Here is a 21,324-nt window from a genome sequence, read left to right as displayed (position 1 = left end):
CTCTAGACTTTTTTATTACTTTTATGAGAAGGAAGGATATTGTTCCCTTTTATCTGGTGTTCCTCTGTAAATTGATAAATAGGCTTTTTTTTTTTATAAACAAAAATAGCTGAGGATTAATATTCCTAGGTTATAGATATCATAGTGGCTCTAGAAAGGCTGTGTCGATTTGAATAATCTGTAAGATAATAGAGAATTTTTGTTTTTTCAATGTCTTTGTAAAATCTAGGATAAAAAAAAAAGTTGGCATACGAAAGAAATTCGTATTTAAATTCAATTGAAAATGTCTCCTCGTAAAGAATGATAGGAAAACAAGCAGTACTGAGCATAAGTTCACCCCCCCCACAAGAGCACTTTAGCATGAATAAGTTCAGTGGCTTTCATCTTCCAGTTTTTATGAGTAGAAATTATATAAATCTATAAATTTTTATTTTCTTAGTTTTCGGTCTCAAACCTCAATCTTTATAATGTAAAGTTACCTTGAATTTTAACCTTCAGGCATCAAACTTACTTCTTACTAGAAGGAACCATTAGGAAAAGAATACCAGAAATTTGTAATAAAATACGCAGTTATATACTAAACTATTACTGTGAAAAATATTAAGGCAAAGACTTTCGAACACCTGAACGTAAACAGTGATGAGATCGAAACTCTTTGCTTTTATATTTTACATAGTAATATAGTTTACTATATAATTGTGGATTTTATTACACAAATTGTTTTTCACGAGATTGTGAATTTCTTAGTAATACCACGAATATTTACCTTTCTAAGGTTCAGATTTTTAAAGTGAATTTTTAACAGATAATGAGCATTACTTACCGATATGATAATGACACCAGGAATATGTAACTGAGCTGTGAAACATTTATTCCCCAAAATACTGTGATCTTGACCTGCGCTTTCGAAGGGAGTGGAATATTAAAGGTCATTGCAATGGAACTGCCAGCGAAGTTCATTTAAAATAAAAAGATACCAAAAGTGTGTTATCTTTTGGCCTCTGACCTAACCTGTGACCGAAGCTTCCCAATAGTTAATGATTTCGAGACTGTCTTTCAAAAATTATCTTCAAAGTTTAATAATTATTTTCACGTAATTAAGCAAATAGATATTTATTCACGAACTTCAATATTTAGCCTCATCGTTTTTTATGCAAATGATTTAAAAGTCACCTAATGAATTCATTTCCAAGTTTTGTTCAAATCTGTTCGTTGCTTTTGATGCAATGTTGTTAATTTACATACAGCGAAGCAGACAGACAGACAGACATAGAGAATGACAGACAAGAAGACAGACAAATAACCGGGACTGAAAGCATAATAATAATAATAATAATAATAATAATAATAATAATAATAATAATAATAATAATAATAATAATAATAATAATAATAATAATAATAATGGTTTAATGGGCAAAGTACCTTGCTGACGTATTAGGGATGACCAATCAAAAACTAAATATCATCAAACCTCAAACGCCCATTCTCTCTCTCTCTCTCTCTCTCTCTCTCTCTCTCTCTCTCTCTCTCTCTCTCTCTCTCTCTCTCTGTCATTCTGTACCACTAATAATTCCAGAGGAAATAGGGAATTTCCCTTCAAGGTCTATTTATATTTTCTCATTTCCAAAGTGCATGAGCTCATCCATTTATGAAATACTGGCGTCCGTTGCAGGCTGAATTTGCAGCCGAATATCTGAGGCTTCTTGCCCTAACTGACAATGATATTTCCTTTTCTTCTTCTTCTTCTTCTTTTTCTTCTTCTTCTTCTTCTGCAATTTTTGTAGGTAACTTTCACTGTTTTTTACGAGGGGTGAAAATAAAGGTAGAACTGAGTGGATATTTCAGGTGTTGAAGTTTTTCACATAAATCCTTGAGGGGATAAACAGCTTTAAAGCATCGTTTTCTTTCAAATGACTGAGAGAGAGAGAGAGAGAGAGAGAGAGAGAGAGAGAGAGAGAGAGAGAGAGAGAGAGAGAGAATTGTATTACGTTCTTCCTAGACTTTAAAGTAGACTGTTAAGGAACAAGTTATAAGCCTTACCTAACACGAGGTCGGTTGCATATTATTGTCCTCTGAATTGTAGCGTCAGAGATCGAATGAGAGAAAAAATTTCAATGGAAAACTTAGGCTTAAAAACAACTTTAACGAAAGCATCTACAACAATGTTAGTCATTTTAGTAATATTTACTTAAAACAAACTCTTTCACTGAACATTTTTTTATTCCAGTAAGAATCTTCAGCTTAACGTGTAACAGAAGACAAGAATTCCAATTGTTTCATCGGTAGTATATATGTAGATACTGATACCTAAAAAGCAAAAAGATTCATAAAAACTGAATTTCCTGTGTTTTTCGATGAGTTCCCGAGTCATTCTGGTCGAGAATAGAAAAATGTATAGTGTACATAAATTCAATGTTAGATTATTATTCAATACATCACTTCAATAGGTCTAGGTTAACAGGACGGTTTTAACTTAGGTATTTTTCTGAAATTTGTAATATTTCTTAAAATTATATTATATAATAATGATTTGATAATTTACGTTTCAGTACGCAGTTTTAGAGATTTTTAGTTATTGCTTTCTCAATGAGATAGAGAAAGACAGATAAAGTCAACAAAATAACAATTGAATGTGCCCATAGCGTAATTACTCACGCTTAAGAATCCTGTAATAATGACAGTCAAAAGAATAATGAATTCCTGTGTTTTCAGCTCCAGTTTATGGCTCATACGTCAAGAGAAAAATCCACGAACTAAAACAATCATTGGACCAATTTCCATAATCTCTTCCGAAGATGAGATTCTCAGTCACTGTAAGAAAGACCAATGAGGTCCATTTAGTACAGGTTAATGAGGGAAGGGGGAAGCAGACTTGAAATTGTAACTCCCTCTTTTTCTTAAGGTTTTTTACTTTCTATTGCTTTCTCTTTACAGTTTCCGAATTTCTGTTTCCAACTGGGAAAGCAAAAACCATCAGTGGCTTCATTTTTCTTAAATGTGTAAAGTTTTCCATATTAGCTTTTAGTTTTCTGTAAAAAAACTATTGTGACGGCTTTGTCTGCCCGTTTGCACTTTTTCTGTCTGTACTCAGATCTTAAAAACTACTGAGGCTAGAGGGCTGCAAATTGGTATGTTGATCATCCACCCTCTAATCATCAAACATACCAAATTGTAGCCCTCTAGCCTCAGTAGTTTTTATTTCTGTAAGGTAAAGTTATCCATAATCGTGCGTCTGGCAACGATATAGGGCAGGCCACCATTGGGCCGTAGCTGAAAGCTTCATGGGCCACGGCTCATACAGCATTATACACTGTACAGAAAACTCGATTGCACCGAAGAAACTTCGGAGCATTTTTTTCTTGTTTTTTTAAATCCTTAGTATGTAACACTATTCAGATCAATCTTGAAGTTGTTTGCAAAGCTTTCTATTTCAGTTTTTATAAATCCTTAATGTGTAACACTGTTCACATCTATCTTGAAAAAATATAATAAAGTTTTCTATATTAGTTTTTAAAAATCCTAAATATTAACGTAATGGTATTTATTAAGTAGCTTCCTACTGTCTCTCTTCTTTTTAATTTTAAAATCATCACGAGCCAATATCATTTTTAATCATAACCATTCATCGCATTTTCTCTCTCTATTTAAAGCCTAAACATTTTTGAGCCTGTCATCTCTCGTGCATGAAAGCAATAAACGACTATTTATTCTAATGACCTTCCGAGCCTTTATTGCAACCAGTGTAATTAAGGAAGAGTCCACTTACGAATATTGCAGTATTCGTCTTACTTCCATTCTGTTAAGAATTATTGACCCAAAGAGAGCATTAATTGTTCCTTATTTTAAAATTACGTGTGTTGGTATAATACTGAGTATTAAACCACTTTTCACATATACATTCTATGATTAGAAAGAACAATTAAACTTAGCTTTTTTTATTGTCAGTCCAAAACAGCAGCTCCTTTAATATCTGTTAGACTTGTCACTTCAGTCCAGCCATTTTTCCAGACAACATATTATTTCTATTCATATCCATATTTTCTAACCTAAAATCGTATATTAATTCATTTTTTGTTCCTGCGCGTACTTCCTCCCGCGGCTATCATAAAAATTCCTTTTTTTAAATGTTCTGCTACTTTTCCTTCTCCAATTTTAGTTTTCTGTAAAAGAAAACCATTGAGATGGCTATTTGTCTGCCCGTCCGCCATCAGATCTTAAAAACTGCTGAGGCTAGAGGGCTGCAAATTGGTAAGTTGATCATCCACCCTCCAGTCATCAAACATACCAAATTGCAGCCCTCTAGCCTCAGTAGTTTTATTTTATTTAAGGTTAAAATTAGCTATCATCGCGCGTCTGGCACCGCTGTAGGTGCCAACAACACATGCCACCAGCGAACAGTGGGTGAAAGTGTCATGGGTCGTGACTGAGAGTTTCATACAGCATTATACGCTGTACAGAAAACTCGATTGCGCCGAAGAAACTTCGACGCACATTTTACATGTTTGTTTCTGCATCGCCAGCTCTTTCAACCAGGAACTGTCGCTTCTCTTCTGTATCGCCTTCCTCCTTACCAAGCCTTGTCGCCTCAGACAAATGTCTCATTTCCTTGCTGTAGTGTGATATAACTGCCCAAGTTTCTGCCATTTTTTTTTCTTTCCGCATTTCTGTCGATTTTCAAATGGGAATAAGACTCTTGATTTTTTCCTTCATTATGTCTTCTTATGCTATTCTGAATCAGGTGATTTTGCTTTGTGAGTTAATTATACAGTTCGAATCCATCTTAAAGTTAGAGGACTTTATTTCTGGTGATACTCACATAACATTGCACACACGTGTGTATGTTGTAGCCACGTAAAATAAGTGTAATATATATATAGCTATTAATATAGTGGTCTGCAATATAAGCTATATACTTTTATATAGTTGATTTATATATATATATATATCTTAAATATTTATATATATATATATATATATATATATATATATATATATATATATATATATATATATATATATATATATATATATATATATATATATATATATATATATATATATATATATAAATATATAATATACTATATATTATTATATATATATATATATATATATATATATATATATATATATATATATATATATATATATATATATATATATATATATGTACACATACATACACACATATACCCACTCTTACTCTCTCACCCTCTACCCAAGATTTACAAAGCTCCAACACCAAGCGGCGCCTGAGGGGAAGGGACGAAAAACAACTCACCCTGTGGAGAGTGAATTTTTTTCTTGTAGCGAGTGAGCAAACCGTCCGTGAGAGCAAAAAAAAAGAAAAAAGTTGACTTTCGCAGTTTTCTGTAAATTCAGGAAAAAAAAACTCTGGATTGAATCAAATGGCTTGTAAGCCATCCCTGACTGAAGTACTTGTTTAAACACTGGAAGAGCTGACGTTAATTGGGAGCAGTTAATTACACAACACGCTTATCGCGTTTGTTGGTCCCGGGATTACGTGGGAAGGCTGTTTTACTCATTTCAGTTAACGGATGTAAGTGGAAATATTACTCTCTGAATGCTCAGATGGCGTCATGGATGTATTACAGAACAAAATCACGTTACAAACAATTAAAAAATGCGCTGAAGTTTCCTCGGCGTAATCTAGTTTTATGTACAGCATATAATGCTAAATGAAACTCTCAGCCACGGCCCATGAAACTTTCAGCCGCGACCCATGAAACTTTCAGCCATAGCCCGGTGGTAGCCTGTGTTGTTGGCATCTCAGAAATATAGATCTTTCTTTACTTCAACCATTCCTGCAAGAATTGCTGTGCAATGTTAAAAGATCATGATCATGGCTAAATTTAACCTTAAATAAAATAAAAACTACTGAGACTAGAGGGCTGCAATTTGATATGTTTGTTGATTGGAGGGTGGATGATGAACATACCAATTTGCAGCCCTCTGACCTCAGTAGTTTTTAAGATATGAGGGCGGACAGAAAAAGTGCGGACGGACAGACAAAGCCATCTCTTTAGTTTTCTTTTACAGAAAACAAAAAACTGAATTTTAAAGATACAGAAGTGATCGCGTGCTAAGGATATGAGAACATAAATCATTACAGCAATCTAAAATTGTAATGTGAATTTATTTGCTGATACATCTGGTAAAAAGAGTGAGAAAGAGAGATAGAGAACGAGAGACAGACAGACAGACAGACAGAAGTGTGCTAAAAATAGGAAAATATATCTCAGAAATATGAATTTATACAATAGAATTTAGTTGTTGACATAGTTTGTAAAAGAAAGAGAGAGAGAGAGAGAGAGAGAGAGAGAGAGAGAGAGAGAGAGAGAGAGAGAATTAAAATACTGCAGTGGGTGTGTTCTAAAAACAGTTATATGTACAGTATATCTCGAAATCTAAAGTTATAAAACAGAATTTATTTGTTTACATAGTGTAAAAAGAACGAGTTAGCAAGGGGGAGAGAGAGAGAGAGAGAGAGAGAGAGAGAGAGAGAGAGAGAGAGAGAAGTATAAAGGTACAAGAGTGGTTGCAAGCTATAAATAGCAAGATATATCTCAGAAATCTAAAATGATAAAACAGACTTCATTTGTTTACACACTTTATAAGAGAGAGAGAGAGAGAGAGAGAGAGAGAGAGAGAGAGAGAGAGAGAGAGAGAGAGAGAGAGGTGTAAAGATACAGTAGTGGTGGTGTGCTAAAAATAAGAAAATATATCTCAGAAACCTAAAATTATAAAATAGGATTTATTTGTTGATATAGCTAGTAAAAGAGAGAGAGAGAGAGAGAGAGAGAGAGAGAGAGAGAGAGAGAGAGAGAGAGAGAGAGAGAGAGGCCAACCAGCAAAGAAGTGTTATTTTTTAGCTTCAGAATTTAAGGAAGGGCGAGATTACATTTCCGCCGGAGAATTTTTATGAAATACAAATTCTACAAACCAAGAGTCTGGCCTGACCTTCTGAACATCAATGGAATTGAAAATTGTTTGTCGAGTCAACACACATATCTTGAAGCCGTTGAGGAATTTCCTCGAAGCACGGTATATTTTTGTTATTTCATTTTAGGGGGAAATTCTCACCCTTCGTCCCCGTAATCATTTCTTATGCATGCATTTGAAGTTATATGTCTCACAGTAAAGCGGGATATATTCCGTTTCATGTCTGACTTTTGAAAATATTAAAGACACTTCGATAATTACTAATATATACACGAATGAAGAATTATAAGTTTGCATTAGAAAAATAAAAGTATATACTCCTACCCCTACTCCCCAAGATCCCATTTACCCAGGGGCAAAACCCCCCAAAAAGCAGCAAAAAAAAATATAGCCTGAATACCTACATTTTTTCACCTCCTGACCTGTTGATTAATCCACGCCTTAGGAAATATTTTTTTACGGGATCTTGTCAGAAAAACCTATTCCTTATCTAGTTGTACAAAATGAAAATAAGATCTTTTTTGTTAACTTTTTCATGTATATGGTTGTATGTGTTTTTTTTATACATCTTCCGGTAATTATTTCATGTATATTCATATGAGTATCTCTGTATGCGTATGCATGATTATGTTGTGTGCCTGTTTAAATCTAAAAACGATAAAATGAAATAAAAAAAGTCTTTAAAGGGAATTCTTTTTATCTTTTAATATCTTTTGTACGTATGAGTGGAAATAGATTTATACTTCGAGGCAGAGTTGTTAAAGTTGAAGAATTACATAGACCATCACAATCTCTGTCTCCTCATTTGTAAACTAGGCAACTGCCATCGCTTCTTGAACCTCTGAGTAAATTAAATAACTCGATTTTATATCGTAAAATAAATATCTTCAAAAAAATCTGAGGAAAATGCATTGCTTGGATTTTTTTTCAGCCGAATCTCGTTGAGTTTGAAAGAAAATTAAATTAGTTCGGGTTCGGAGAACGTGGGCCAGTTTTCTCCAAGTCTGGGAAAAACTGTCCAAAATTTACAACAAGGATACTCGTGCCTAAAAGTGTTTCAATAATTTTTTTGTTTCTTTTTTTATTTTTTGCTTTTAAAAATATTTAGGCTACTTCAGATTCGGCAGTTATAAATAACCATGACTTAACTTAATTTTGATTTTTTGTCAAGTGTTCTTTTTAGTTCCCAGCAAATTTACAGCAAGGATGCTTGTGCCTAAAAGAGTTCCAATATATTTTTGTTTTATTTAGGCTACGTCACTCGGTGTTTTTCGCAAAGTATAAATAACCATGACTTTATTTAATTTACATTTTTAGTTAAGTGCTCTTTCTAGTTCCCAAACCTTTTCGAAGTTTGCTGCTATTTGTTTCTGTTTACAAAATAATGTCTTTCGTGTTTTCTTTATCACCATTAATTTAACACCGGTTTGCAGACAGAGTTCTGACATTTCCATAAATGTACAAAGCAAAAAAATTGTTTACATTCCTGTCAGAAAATTGAGAATTTCCATCCATGAAAAAAATTCTTTATCAATTTATTGTTAGAACAATAATCACAGAATTCATTTTGACCATTGAATAAAAATCCTCAAAAGCAACAATGAGTATATAATTGAAATTAATATATTAACTCTATACACGTCTGGCTTTCAGCGCGCATTTGTATTTATGGGTTGGGGTTGCTTGCCCTACGCCCATGCAAGTACAAGAGGCTTACGTGCTGGGACGTCTTGTCTTTACTGACGGTCACCCATTCAGACAGTGACCAGAGCAACCCATGCTTGCCTTCAGTTCAAATGTTAGTAGTAGAGGGTTTCATATTATATCATGGGGAATTTAAATTGTTCTTATACTGATTACAAATGGTGTATATATATGTGTGTGTGCATACTGTATATATATATATATATATATATATATATATATATATATATATATATATATATATATATATATATATATATATATATATATATATATATATATATATATATATATATATATATATATATATATATATATATATTATATATTATTTATATATAAATATGCTGTATATTATTTTTATGGTATGAATGCAAGAAGAATACAGAGAAATCTGTCACTAATAATTTAACATATAGATCTTTCTTTACTTCAATCATTCCTGCAAGAATTGCTGTGCAATGTTAAAAGAAATGAAAATTAGACACTGATAAAATTTCGTATACAAAAATCATGATTTAAGAGAGACAGGAAAACTTGCATAAATTTCATGAATACATAACAGCGATATTCGGGGGGCGGGGGAGGTTTACGCCAATATTTTGGCCGAAACGCTACAGAAAAAAGAAATTGCCTTCCACCTTTTTTCGAAAGGGGAGTTTTATCAAATTTTGGGAGGAATGTATTTTGTCTGAGCTACAGAGGAAATATCATTGCAAATTCCCGTATTTATTTTGCAATGCTGGATTTGGATTCTGCAGTTTTTCTTTTTCGGGGGCTGCTTATTTGCGAAAGGAACAAATAAAAATTTTTTTGCTGGATATTTGCGATTATTCTGTTTAGAAATAAACATTTTTGGAGATAACGGATGTTTCCTGGTAATTTGTTTTTGCTTGATTTATCAGTTGGAAAGTAAATATGGCAGTTACTGTGGTTGTTTTTCTCTGTTATCTTCCCGTCCCATTTTTTGTGGTTATCCGAATAACGTAAATATATATATATATATACAATAAACATTTTTGTATCACTGGTTATATATAATAATATATAATATATATATATATATATATATATATATATATATATATATATATATATATATAAATTTCTGACTCACATCAAGATGTATGTATGTATAATGTGTATATATATATATATATATATATATATATATATATATATATATATATATATATATATATATATATATATATATATATATATATACATATATATATATATATATATATATATATATATATATATATATATATATATATGTGTGTGTGTGTGTGTGTGTGTGTGTGTGTGTGTGTGTGTGTGTGTGTGTGTAAATGTTTCATTGCTGAGAGTTACTCACGCATGAATAAAAAACCAGGTAAGTCCTTTGTAGTCTTCTTTACAAGCCATTAATCACATTTCTCCTTCTCAGTGTTTCATGCCTTCATTCTTAATTTACAGAGGTTTTTCCTTTCTCACCCCATATTATTATTCCAATTAACTTATTCTCTCGTATAATTGTTTCAGTTGGCTTAATTTCAATCTACCCTTCATCATAGCAGAAGACAAGAGCCTTGATCAGAAGTCATCTTCACGTCTAAAATCTGAAATTTGTAATCGACTGTTGACAGAATCCCAAAAACCACACAAAAATAATATCTCACCGAGACTTCACTTTATCGTATCCTATTTTAGCTTTTATTTTTTTGGCGGGAAGGGGGGACGTTATGGCCATCTCTGGCAATAATCCCTCTTCTTCTTCTTCTTCTTCTTCTTCTTCTTCTTCTTCTTCTTCTTCTTCTTCTTCTTCTTCTTCTTCTTCTCGTAAAAAGACTCTGACTGGTGGCTCAGTTTTTTTTCCTCCGTTATTTACATCATGTTCATATAAATGTCACGCGACATCTTTATGACTAGTGATTTTTTTTCCTATGTGCCTTGTGGACAGCTGGGATATATATATATATATAGAAATATATTAATGCCCTCGGCTATCCCAGAAAAAGGCACGGAAGGATGTGAGGATAGCTGAAAGATTATCTTTATTTTTTTTGTCTAATATCGTTAGTGAGATTAAGAGAGATTGTGAATGATGATCAGATGGGTTTTTTGTATATAGCAGTTTCCTTGTTACCCTACTGATATTTGTATTTATACATACATATATATATATAAATATATGTATGTATAATTATATATATAAATATGTAAATGTATGTATGTAAATACGTCTGTATATGTGTACACCTATATACATACATGTATTTTTCTATTCCCTAAAACAGTTTCCTCTCATGACATTCATAATATTCATATCTAGTGCTTATCTCCATAAGGTAATATAAAAGATGGTCATAAATAAAAGACAGGAAAGGAAATATTAAATGGAAAGGAAGAGCCAATACATAGCACAAGGAGGACAGGCATCTTCCACAAAACTGGAAATGGCGACTGACCTAGAAATCCCTGACTGCATGAACTGTGGAAAGAAGATATGTGCCATCCTCATCCCGGTTGTCAGACAGTAATTTTACTTTCAAGTCCTTAGGAATAAGATGCTAGATAGAGAGATGAATAGACGGATGGGAAATGTGAGTATTTTTTTAATACATTCTGAAATTTTATACTTTGTTTTTTTATATAGCGTTCTTTGCAATTATTTAAATATTTTCGTCGAAGTATTGGTGAAGGAGGAGAGAGAGAGAGAGAGAGAGAGAGAGAGAGAGAGAGAGAGAGAGAGAGAGAGAGAGAGATAAACATTTAATGAGATCATGAAAGAGACATTTTGTATAACAATATTTAGAACAACAAAAAAGCAATGATTATACGCTTGTAGTTAAAGCAAACTTTAAGTAATTTTACATATGCAGTTCAAGCAAACTTTATTCTTATTTATTTTCATACACTTAAACATAATACCCTGATCAAAGTATTTTAATCAATGCCTTTGATCAAATTACGATATTTTAAACAATAAAATACTGTAATCCTGTATACAGCTAAAACTGCGAAAAAAGAGGGGAAATCTCGTCCTTTTCCCACGAAGAAAATTAAATAGTTCCTAATATCTTCAAAGAGGATTGTCACTTTGAGCCCTGGCTGCTAAAAAGATTCTCACCCAGAAAGATTTAATGAAAAAAGTTTGGGAAAATGAGGCCACTTCTGTGTTTAACAGCTTTTCGTCACTTTTCTTTTTACTTTTTGCGTTTTTTTTTTTTTCACTGGGTTTAAAGGTTATGCCCTCGCTGAAAAGTTTCAGATAGGGACAGATTATTAATGAAATACATCATATTAGTTTGTTTAGGGATATGTCCCTGGGGGAGAGAGAGAGAGAGAGAGAGAGAGAGAGAGAGAGAGAGAGAGAGAGAGAGAGAGAGAGAGAGAGCGAGAGAGAGTCAGATTTTAGTAGTGTCTTGGCTGTTGACAAAAGACGCCAATTTTTGGAATGAAAATATACGTATTACAATAAAAAAAAAAAAACACCTATATTATGCTTCATTGTTAACAAGAAATTTATTTTAAAATCATAATTTAGAAATACATTATTATCGCTTAAATAATGATATTTGCACAAGCAATAACTCACGTACAAACACACATACACGCACATATGTGTATATATATATATATATATATATATATATATATATATATATATATATATATATATATATATATATATATATATATATATATATACATAGATATATATGTGTGTATATATATATATAATCCTGTTACAGTTTTGTTCGAATTACTTTCTATTGAATAATAATAATAATAATAATAATAATAATAATAATAATAAGAAGAATAATAAGAAGAAGAAGAAGAAGAAGAAGAAGAAGAAGAAGAAGAAGAAGAAGAAGAAGAAGAAGAATATATTGACCTATAGCAAAAAGATGCCTTATTTTGTTAGAAAGGTCACACATGGGAAAACAGCCAAATTTATTCCAAATGCTAAAAGTCCTGTGTCCAGTTGGGAATTAATCTCCAATATTTCCGTGTGAATTGTTTTATTTGCGTTGAATTCAAGTATTATAACGAGCCACAATAACAATAATAATTTTTAATACTTTTTTCGTTAAGCGTGTGCCTGTGCCGATAAATATTAATGAAGTTATTTGAAATGATTCCTCATTTCATACCGCTTTTGTAAAGCCGTAATTATGAATTATTGTATGACTTTTGTAAAACAACAAAGTAATTTCACATTTCACACCATTTTCGTACCAACTCAATTATGAATTATTGTATAATTGTTATACAATTAATATAATTATTTCGCACTTCATACTGCTTTTGTAACAACTAGATTATGAGCGATAATAGAATTATTTTATATTTAACAAAATAGTTTCACATTTCACACCAGTTTTGTACCAACTTAATTATGAATTACTGTATAATTATTGTATCACTAATATGATAATTTCGCATTTCATGCCCTCTTTGTAAAAACTTAATCGTAAATTACAATATGATTATTATATAATCAACAAAATAATTTCCCACTCCACACCACTTTTGTACCAACTTCATTATGAATAGTATTATCACAGGCGCAGCACCGGATAAGGATTAAATCATCCTGCAAATAAATAATCCCAATTAACCTATAGACTTATGGATATAATCGGTTTCCAAATTAGATGTCAACAACTGGAATAAAAAAAACCTTTTAGCTTCAGCACTTAATAACTCCATTATCACAAAACATTTTCCGGGAGTCAAAGGATATCATTTGCAAGAGGCTTTACCGTAATCAATGCCCATAATTATCACTAATTATCGTTAATGAAGGACGCAGCCCATAGCGAGGAATAAAAAGTGTGAAGTTAGCCAACTTACTTTTTCGATTTTTTTTCTTTTTTTTTTTGGTAGGATCTAAATACCTTTGATGACAGTCGTTAATAAATATGATTTCACAGTACACTTACACAAAATTCACACAGACAGTTTTCTCTCTCTCTCTCTCTCTCTCTCTCTCTCTCTCTCTCTCTCTCTCTTGAGAGTCCTGTACTCCACTACCAGGAGTTGCTAGTATTGGAAACATTCCTTTATTGTTGTATAACTATCTATCTATCCTATCGAAATGATCACAATGCTAATAAATATGATTATATCAATCAATTTAAACACTGGCATTCGAGCGTCATGTAAAGCTGGCAATCAGAGTCTTAACAGCATCGTAAATACCGTTACTGCTTGCAAACTGTTATGTAATCATATCTACAGGAATTAATATTGTAAAATACCAAATATCTACCTCAGGGTAAACTAATTCACAAACAATGGATCCTTCTCTCTTCACCGGCAGCTTTGCCTATTATCTCAAAACGGAAAGTCGAAAGGCACTCTTAATACGTTATTCCTTTGTAATATCCAAAACGATACACTAAAAATAAATCACTCTCATATACATAGGAAGACGTAAGATGTTTGTCTGTCCTAATTCTCGGAAATTTTATTTCCCATGGTTTTATTATCGAGAAGAATAAGGAGAATCATAGTTTATATATATAAACGTGCAGTATTTTCGTTCATTTCATGCACCATTGAGAAAATTCAGCTATTCCACCCTGTAATTCCATTATAAAACTTTGAGGGGACGTTTATAAAAGAGAAAAGAAATAACAGATTATGAAATGAAAGCACAATTTTATTGGTGGAACTGAAGACGGCAATTTTCCGATGCCTTACAATTAACTCAGAAATATGGATTAATAACTGAAAAGAAATAGTTGCCGTTGAATCTTTCACATAACAGATAATTTCCCAATAGCTCAAACCATTTGGAATTAAGTGAATAATCTTAATCTTCATTGTCCACCAAATAATTCCGTCACCCTCTCCCCTTCCTGGAGTTTTTCTCTCAACAGACAAAAATCCCAAAAGAAAAAAAAATTACACTCACTCCGAACTTCGACTACCGGCTCTGCCAGCTAGGAATTTCTGATGGAAAGTAAACAGTTCGCCTGAAATCCCGACTCTCCAATTAGGGTATTTAAGGCAAGATTTTCAAAACTGGCTCCTGGGAAAGAAACAAAAGCGATTTGAGTTTCTAAGTCACTTTTCTATTCGACATTTGAAACTACTGCTTATTTGTCTAGCTTCCTTTAGTAGATTGCAGCTGGTTGAAATTTGTTTTTGATAATTTATTGAAGAATTCATCAAGTAACAAAATGATCAGGTCATCAGATATGTGTAAAAATTTAATCTTTGTATTGCAGATTAAGAGGTATGAGAATGCTTAATTAGTATCTGATGTAAAGATTTTTTAGAGGCAATATATCCTTCTCATTATTCATATACGTTCATTATTTTATATCATATTTTTAAGGAAATGTTGAGTCGGTGGAAGAGTGATTATTAGTGAAGTCAGTATTTTTCATCCAAAGTCCAGTTCGTTATTCATGTAAGTTCACTTTTCTTTTAATAAAATAAAATTTCTAGGGAATTATTAAATTGATGGGACAGCTGTTAATAGTGAAGCCAGTCCTTATTCACCTCTGGCAATTCTACCCTTTATCACAAGCATTACACCATCCCTTGCTGTACACTTTTCAGCTATTCTATACACATTCAGCTTATGACCTTCTTGCTTATGTACATAGCGCCCTTTCACCTTTGTTTCATTCAGAGCCGAAATATCCAACTCTTTCTTAAATAAACCAGCTACCACACATACCTTCTCATCTACACAATTAGACTCATTCAAAACTACAAGATTCAGTTGCTGACTTCCATTCCAGGGATATAGTTAGAACGCCATTGTTTCCCGGCATTCTACCGAAAGGGAACGATGTTGTGAGAGAGGTGCATCTTCAATTAGGGACCATTTCCTTCCCCAAGAGTTCCATAACCCCTGAGGCACTCTTCTGCCTTGGGTCACATTGCAATTAAACCCTTAACCATTATAGCTTCCTAAGCTCGAGAAATAGGATGACCTGACACATGTGATGACCCTGGCACCAGGAGAAAAGTTATTCCTCCAAGTAGGAGACATTTCCTTCCACAGGGGAATCATAACCCTCTACTAGGCATCTCTGTGCCATGATAAACTTTACATAAAACTTTTCTATTTTCAAGTTTCTGGAGAGGCAGCTGTCAAATCTGATTGACTGACCAGTCTATATATATATATATATATATATATATATATATATATATATATATATATATATATATATATATATATATATATATATATATATATATATATATATATATATATATATAGTCCCAATAATGATGGAGACATATAAGCAATACAAAAATAAATTTAGACACACGTGCAAACATACACACAGTGCATAGCAAATACGAATCCCTGTGCATTTAGGAATCTTAAACTGTTCACATTCTGTTCCAATCGTAAAGAAGCAAAAGAAAACGCTGAACATTCGGTGTTAAAAGATCCAGTAAATCTTTTCTTCTCGCTTCCCCAACAGTTCCAGTCCGGGAAATGAAAATGCTGTTTCTTCCTTTAATAGTGAAATATCGCTTCTCTCCTGACACCTGAACTTGATCATAAATTTCCCTTCATGGAAAGTATACGGAATCCTATTTAGGATATTTCTGCAGTTATTGTTACTAGTTTTACTTCTGGATTAAAGACTGGATAGTGAAGGGTTTTTGTCTGTTAAAGGATATCTATAATCTGTAAAAGAAACTGGCTTTAATAATTAATTGAATTGTGGTTCACGGTTATAATAATGTATGATTCATTTTACTCCTGGATTGGAAATTTGATCTTTACGCATACAAGGGATAGTTAAGATTTTTTAAACACTTAATGGATATCTTTAATTTGAAAAAGAAACTGCTTATAATGAATAATTGAACTTTTTCGCGGTTGCAGTAATGTATGATTCATTTTACTTATAAATTAAAGATGTGATTTTTACGCATACATTGGATAGTTAAAGGGTTTTGACTTGCAATGGATATGTTGAATTTCATAAGAAACTGACTTTAATAATTAGTAGGAATAGTGCTTCGCTGATAAAATAGTGGCCATGTCACATACAAAAATAATAAAGTATGACAGTGAAGAGTTTCATAGGATTTTCGAGCTAAAATATAATTATTAGCATTTGTAAGGAAATAGTACAATTGATAATAATGATAATACTAGGAAGAAAAGGAGATGAATAAGGGAAATGTAAAAAGGCAGCTACTATTTATCTATTTATCACGTTTTGTTTCTCTTGCATTAAATTATGCAGTTATATTTACCTTTCGACTTAACGAGGTTTGAAGTCCAATAAAAATATGTAAATATTTGAAAACACCTTTTTTATGTTCTCTCCTAGGTAGATTCCCTAAGAACAAATAAATTATACTCTTGAAATACGTTTCCTAGATCTATTCCACAAAAGAAGAGAAATAATTAACTACATTCCTGAACGAATTCAAAGGAGTACTGTAGCTCAAAGATAAATGTAAAAGCGTAGGAAGGACATTGGGAACACTGCAATGTGACTATAACAGATGGTTTCAGGGAAATGTATTTGTTCCCCAGACGGTACTCGTTGTCACTTTAGGAAAGAATGATGAGGCTCATTTAGGAAACGTAGACGGAATGTTGTTCGGAATTGTTCTTTGCATCTTTCACAACAATCTTTTTGGTGTTACTTTTACAGGTTTTTTTTTTTGTCATTTTTCATATTTCTTAATATTCTTTCACTGGGTTTATTTGCATTGGGTAATAAACCCAGTTTCATTTTCTCCAACTTTTCAATGGACTTTGTCTTCCCTTAGTAGCAGTGAGATATCTCCATATCTTTTTTAAAATATTTAATATTTTTTACCCTCACGTACTTCATTCATATCTATTTTCCAAATCATATAACTCTGGGCGAGCAAGAAATGAAGAAATTACACGGGTGGGTTGCTCATTATCAGACTTCTGGGAAAGAAATTTGCCAAAAAAGGAAAATTTTTCCATTTTCACTCACTGACGAAGACGAAAGTAAGGTGTTTTCTCCCTCGTCACCTTAGTGAGGAAGAAGGAACTGTTCTATATAGTAACTTAAGTCTCCTTTTGATCAACTTGGAATGCCTTAAAGATCGTAATCGATCTAAAATTATGCAGTTACATTAGTGTCATCTCGGCACCAGTTCCTCAAAATTATTATTTTGCGTTAGGGATAATTTTTCTGGCATTTCTTGAAATATCCTTATGGCTAATATGAGGCATTTTACCCTCTCTTTTTTAGTATAGGTGTGAGATATACGGTAGAACAGCTTTAATCTAAGACGTTTCATAATATTTTTGGTTCATGCGTAAAGTTTGTGGTCAGTTTGCCCATATGCGAGTATTCGTTCCATCATGTGCAGACCTTCCTCGGTGGAATTCTTGACAATTTCTTCATTGAACCTCTAATTACCTTAAACGTATTCTGTCCCAATCTATCCTCTTTTTCTAATTCTTCGTTTGTAGTTCTCCTATATTCCTTTTCGAAGCTGTTCCGCTTTTCAGTAGTTCCGTTTTTCAGTTGTTCCAATATTTTCAGCATCAGTTTTTTTCTTCAATGAGAAAAATAGCTGAAGGTTTGTAGTTGAGAGCCTTCTCTCATCACTGTCTTTATCTCTTTTCCCCTTAAAATTGAAGTTTCAATGAGATTCATATTACATCCTTATGAAGAATACTTTTATTTTCACAGTTTGCATCAACACTTTTAGACAATATTCCTATTTTGAGTTACATCTAAAACAAATAATACTGAGATCTGCATTTAATCCACCTTCCTCACTACAATCGTTGACTCTTTACCCAGACATTCCCTGATATCAAGAATATGTCCAAAAATATCTCACCATGTCCTATGTCTATTTTTTTTTTTCTTTTTTTTTTTTACCCTTGACATTCAAAGTCTCCCAAACATTTCAGCTCTTACCAGGTGACCAGAATTTTGAATCGACATTGTCAAGTACTTTAAAAGTTTCACCTACACAAAACCAGTTTAGTAAACAAAAGGCGTCTCCTGTTTTTTTTTTTTTGTTTTTTTTTACGTTCCTCTGACGCCTTTTCTCTTCCTTTTCCATTTTTTGAAGAATATTTTTCAAGAAGAAGTAAAAATATTTACGTTACTTTCATCTCTACGTAGCCGTCCTTACCATTTCTGCTGACGCTTTTGTTTCATGAGGAGTTATTGTTTTTACTCTTTCTTTTCCTTTATTCTCAACTGCCATTTTCATCTTTCCTTCGCCTTTATTCTCAAGTTATCAAATGTTGGTTTGTAGGGCTGAATTTACAGTTATTCATATCCAATACCTTTCTAAGGTAGTGTTGAATTCGGAAAGGCTCTGTCTTTTAAATTATGATGATTAAAACAATTTTGGAGCCAATGATGACCGTAGGTCAGATGTTTCTTGACAGTGAGAACTGTTACTGAAAAAATGTAAACAACCATGATTGTATGAACAAGAGCTCCATATTAATAACCCAACAATACCGCTGCACGTACATCCCACCTATACAGGTGCGCGTAGGTCTCAGCAACGCCAGGAAAAAACAGAATAATTGATTTATTACTTGCAGGTAGGTCTCACAGAGCATGCGCAAATTTCTGTGCATTATCTTTCAAGCGAGAAGGAGAGCTTGAAAACCAAACGAACGCTATTACCAAGAGCACTTGAAAGGTCATGGGTCCCTGGCAGCTAGAAGTTGGTAAACTAGAAAGCAGTGGCGCAGCGGCAGACTCTTGGAAGTGTTTTATTTGTAGTTATCTGGTATTGCCAAGGAAATTGGACCGTTTCTCCATGTTCATATTCAAGGGCATCATGGTTTGTATATTAAGTCTTTAATTTTGAGATGTTATAAAGGTGAATGCATGTTTGAGTGTATATGGGTATGTAAGAGAGAGAGAGAGAGAGAGAGAGAGAGAGAGAGAGAGAGAGAGAATTTACTTTTCCTTGGATTTTCATCGAAAAGCGTTAAGTAATCTTTTATCGCTCTTCATTCGATTCATGATTGTAATTTTTCCTCAATTATTTGGCAGATTTTTATTTCTTTGAAAGGGCATATAAAATATTTAATTAAGAATAACATTCAAATAAGAGCTGGCTACAGCCTATCTCCATAAATCTAACGTTATTGTATGACGCAAGTATTCTTGCGGTTAAGACAAAATTATCGAAAATAAAAAAATAGAAAATGTTTGAAATTGAACACAGAATCCCACCCTTCAGTTTCCGTTTATTGTGTTGATTGCACATCAGACGTCGTGAGGATTCTTCCAACAGCTTTTGCCGAAAATAACGAAATGAAAGCAATGAAGGCAGGGAGGGACAAAGACAAATGAAGGACAAAGACAAGGAAATAAGCAAAAGTGAAAAAAAAGAAGGCACTTCCCTCTCCAAATCCCATTTCTACCCTTCGTGAGCTGAAGCGTCTTTTAAAGGAGCCTTTTAAAGGAGCCTTTTAATGGAGCCTTTTAATGGAGTTTGATGTCTTATTATTGTGTCCCATCTCCTTCTCCGGGACTTTTGACATTAGTGAAAGAGGGAGGAATAGATGGAAAATGCTTGCTTGATGGTCAGAACTTAAGAGGATTTGTAACGTGAAAGCATTGTGCTTGTGTTTAGGTTAATAAACGTGTGCGCCTGCGTACTGGGAATTAGTGAAAAAAGAGCCTTTTGCTTGTTATGTGTGTGTGTTGAGAGAGAGAGAGAGAGAGAGAGAGAGAGAGATTCAGAGACAGACAGACAGACAGACAGACAAAAAATTTGCTAAGAGAAATATTATCAGCCAGTGAAAGAGAAACGCAAAATGTCAGGAGGTGAAAATGTTTTCACTTCGCCTCCGGAGTAACTCCTTTTGACAAAGCTCACTCCCTACTCCGCCAGCTCCTTTGACAAAGCTTTTACCCTGCCAACTCCGGGTTTCTGTTGGCCCCCCCGAAAGTCAATGGACTCCAAGAACAATGTTTGCCAAGTCAACAGTCACCTCATCGAGCGGTTCAAGATTTTTCATATCGAGAATTATATATAGAATATTTTTTAAACCTTTATTTTGCTTTTATTTCCTGCTGTTGTTTTGGAATTTACTATTTTGGGTTTTAGCTATTATTAGGGCGCATAAGCCATAAATAGAATAAGATTCCTTGCAAAATAAAAGAAAAATTAAGGAGTTTTTCATATTTTTCCATCGTATTAAAATTACGAAATATGAGATCATTACTTAGGAAGTAGAACATTCTCACTTGCTCTCTCTCTCTCTCTCTCTCTCTCTCTCTCTCTCTCTCTCTCTCTCTCTGTAACAGTTACACAAAGAAACATAAAGATACATATATTTCCATTAATATTCAAATAAAGTTTCTCTTCAAAATACCTTTACAATCTTATAACACCGCATAATTTAAAGTGTTTCAACTCCTCAGACTCAGGAAATACATTTTGTTATAGACAAACTCTTTAACACTGATTTATTCAATTTCGTACATTTTGGGGATAAATCTATAAATCTATATTATTGTGGAATTTAGAATATATTAAAGTATGGTGGTAATCCCCAAAGAACTCAGAACTGGCCGGATTGTCATACAGAAAGTCATAAAAGAAAAGTTACAGAGGAAAAAAAAAAAAAAAAAAAAAGAAATATGCCACAAGGCCCGTCCCAGATTTTTGACGGAATTTGGGCTCAAAAGT

The sequence above is a fragment of the Macrobrachium rosenbergii genome, chromosome 25 (genome assembly GCF_040412425.1).
Source record: "Macrobrachium rosenbergii isolate ZJJX-2024 chromosome 25, ASM4041242v1, whole genome shotgun sequence".
NCBI classification, from domain to species: domain Eukaryota; kingdom Metazoa; phylum Arthropoda; class Malacostraca; order Decapoda; family Palaemonidae; genus Macrobrachium; species Macrobrachium rosenbergii.
Note: the sequence above shows the minus strand (reverse complement) of the source record.